This window comes from Puma concolor, chromosome D3 (genome assembly GCF_028749965.1).
Source record: "Puma concolor isolate L17-30 chromosome D3, mPumCon1.1.hap2, whole genome shotgun sequence".
NCBI classification, from domain to species: Eukaryota; Metazoa; Chordata; class Mammalia; order Carnivora; family Felidae; genus Puma; species Puma concolor.
The window spans coordinates 50,735,817-50,739,556 of NC_141678.1; the positions used below are offsets into that span (position 1 = coordinate 50,735,817).

General features: G+C 45.4%; 1 pseudogene; it reads right to left on the reverse strand.

The window, feature by feature from the left end:
* Positions 1–1,954: 1,954 nt before the first annotated feature.
* On the reverse strand, positions 1,955–2,383 carry LOC112868211 (large ribosomal subunit protein uL15 pseudogene; annotated as a pseudogene).
* Positions 2,384–3,740: the final 1,357 nt, after the last annotated feature.

The window sequence follows — 3,740 nt, forward strand, 5'->3', positions numbered from 1 at the left end:
TGGGACCCTGACTGATACAGACTGTAAATTGTATGAGGATGCATTTGTCTAACTCACCCAATAAATGTTAGCTATTTTTAATATTGCATTGTGATAATATTTTGAAATTTAAGCAACATTTTTCTTTCAAGATTGCCTATTATCACTCTACTTTTCCAAACTGGAGCAGGTAGGTTGTTGATTTCACCGTTTCTATGAAAAATTTGTTACAGCTATAAGCAGAAAAAAATCTGTGGGGTGTAAAATGAATAGACTCCAAAGGACTTAAGATTTGGGAAAAACTCCCCCAAGTCAGACTAGATGGAGTCATGGAGTCTCAGCTGGAGGATCCCTCAGAAGGGACCTTGTACTTTTCCTCCACTCCCACCACCAAGAGGTATGGGAGAGGGAGGCCGAAGCCTCTGCAGAGGACCTGGGGTTTCCACATGCAGACACGATTATACTCAGGGAGATGGCAGGACTCCAGACAAGAAATCATTGTCTGGGAGGTCGAGGCGGAAATGTCAGAGACTGTCTCCAGAGTTATAGAGTGAGACAAGTTTTGAGTGGCCAAGAAGGGCATAGAAATAACAAGGAAGGTTCCCAGAAGTGCCTACCAATGACCAAAGGCTAGATGAAGGGATGCGAGCTTGGATTGATGAACATCACTGAATCCCCTTGTGCTAGACGAATGTCTCGGAACTTAGACATGGCCCCCCGGAGATGGTAAGAGGAAGGTGGATTCGTGAATTGATGGATAGTAAGTTTCCACTCCCCAGAGGAAAGGAGCTCAAAATAAAAAGCTATCTTAGGTTGTAATAAAATAAGGCTTATTGCTTGCATGCCCAAGATTGTGGGCACAGAGTCACTCCTGCTACATATTATTATTGCTCCTATTAATAAAGTGAGCAGGGATGGGGAGTCCTGAGAGAGTCGAACTCCACCTGGGAACTGCCAGCATGTGGAGTAGGATGTGGGCTTAGTAGATGCGGGTAGAGCTGCAAGCAGAGGGTTGCTTTATGAATGATGACCGTTTGCCAAGCGACTGATATGGGGGAGATCCTCTGCTCATCAGTATAGATTCATTATTGCACTTAATGCTCCCCCCAGATCCTCATTTTATAGGGAGAAGTTGAAGCTAAAAGCAATGGCTAAGTGCCCAAGTCCCGTGGCTGGCCAGTGGAAGAGCCAGGCTGTAAGCTCCAGAGAGCACAATTCTAAACCTCAAGCTCTCAGCCCCTGCCCTAACCTCCCCTTTCAGGACAGAACATGCTGCCATGCCCCAGCCTTGGGATTTTATGAAGTAGATAATGCAAAGGAAAAGACCTACAGAGTTGGTGCTATGATGAGATTGGTGCTTTAAAAAGAACATTCTGTTAATAGTGTGGAGAAAAACAGCAGAGGTGCAGACCTGGAGGCAGGAAGACCAATTTCCAGGCTTTGCAGTGGGCCAGGTGAGCGGTGTCAGGTCACGAAAGGTCAGGAATGAAGGGAATGACAGAAGGAACAGAAGGTATGTGGCCGGCCAACGTGACTGTTGAGATGACTTCCTGTTATAGACGAAGAAGATGAAAGCCATCACCAGCTTCCTGGCACGTGTAATTGCAGGGGCGACAGCTTTGCACTTGTTTGCCAATAATAAGTACCGTGAAAAATATGTAACTGTAGTGTGATATGATAAAGGAGGCTGAAATTGCCCCTTGAGACTTCAAGGAAGAGGTGACCTTTGAGGTGGGACGTGGAGTAAGGTTAGAATTGGCCCTTCCATGGATGAGAAAGGGGCAAGGAAGAAGACAAGAGAGATAGTGGGGGAAGAGAGACAGATTCGTCAGATTTATTTCCTGGTGTGTCTAGTGTAGTTTTTATTCAAACAGACTTTGCACCACAGGCACATATTTATCTATAATTTATTGGTACTTGATTGATTGATTGAAAAGCACCTCTTAGCATTTAATGAACCTCCCTTCACAAGGCTTCAAGCTACCAGGATGCATCTGGCCCCCACTGCCCCTTAATCTTCTCCTCTGTTCTATGGAAGAATCTGGCCTTCACGATGACAGGCTGTCTGGGGAGCTTTTCCTTCCCCAAAACTTTGCAGTAGCCCGATCAGACCACATCAGTGATGGGAGCAGCTCCAGTCTTGTTTTTGACAGCACATACCCGTGTCTGCTCACCGACTAAAGTCCACGCTGTATCAAGGTTGTCAGTTGGGCAGAGCTCTGGTTCCTCTTTACCTGGTAATGCCTCCTACCAACTTTTCCAAAGTGATGTAGGTGATATTTGTCGAAGTTGATCCTTTGGTGGTGGCTGCCACTCGCATTACCCTGGTCTCCTGGCTGCTTCTGGTGATTGCCCATGCGGCCGTGGCTTGGCTTGCGTGGCCCGGCAGTTTCCGAGTCTTCCTCAGTCGATAACTGTATGGGAAAAGGTGCTTGGTGACTAAGGCAAAAGGGAGGTGAGGCAGGAGGTGAACTTGCCCCTCTGTGCCAGGTCTGGAGGCCTGGGTGGGGAGTCAAGGATCTGCTTTGTGGCACATTCAGAAGAGGTGATGTTACAGACTGGCCTGGGGCCATGGGGCCTCATCAAGGCGGCTTCTGAGTGCACAGGCCCGAGTGTCTCAGAGATCCGAACTAGGGGATGCAGCCCCAGCCTCCAGAGTCCATGCTGGCCACCCTACCCTGAGGCCCACCACGCAGAGCCTAGAAGACCTGGCTAAGGTCGGGGGTAGGGAGTTGGGGCGCAAGGTGAGTACAGCTTGTGGCCTGCACCAGCAATGAAGCCGAGGCATGAAAAGCTATTGGTACTTTTAAAATGTAGGTTATGATAAGGTTTGTCAAAAGGAACACTGCAAAGGTGGAAAAGGTCATGTGTGGCTTAGCTGATCCATGTGAGGGTGGTTAGTTTTCCATTTGTTCCAGCATTGTGACTACCAAGTTCCAGTGCAGACCTAAATCTGTAGTGAAACAGGGCGTCTTCTTACAGGAAGATTAGAGATAAGTAGCAATTATGATAGGTACCTTTGAGACTCTTGGATCTAGAGAGATCCAGGGAGGTATTGCAGAATAAATGAGAATTCAGGCCTGGGAATTCTCTTTGTTCCTATTATACCAGTAACATAACAAGTCTCACGTTGACCACCTATTATGTGTCAACGACTGTGTTATTGACTTTATGTACATTAGTTTTGACCCTTTCAACATTCTTGAAAACGAGGTAGTATTCTCATTTTGCAGAAGAGAAAATTGAAGCTCAGAGAGATTTTTCCTTGTTAGTAGACAATGTAGTTGGAATTCAACTCCAGTTCTCCCAAATCAAAATTCTGGCCTTTTTCTTCTATATTGCATTGTCTCTACATCAGTAAGCTACTGGATACATTCTCTGTGCTGAATAGGGATAGATAATGTCACAAAAAATGTGAATCTGAAATTATTTTATGATTCTGCAACATTTTTGGTCTGGGAAAAGAGAAACATTCTGTGAAAGCATGAAGCACATGCACTGTTTTTATATTTCCCTTTCCCAAGGCAGGAGACTATACATCTGGTAATAGAGGGAGAAAAAATCCAAAACGTGGAAGGAATGGGAGCATAGAGGCAATGCAGCCCATGTGCCTCGATCTGCTCTGAACTGTTCCAGCTAATGGATTTAGCTCCAAACTTTGATTTTTAACTTTATGCTGTTATGTGAAAGAAGCTGCGTTTCTTTTTATTTATTTAGGTTTCCAAAAGTAGAATATTTGGTTATTTTAGGAATTGACAGAA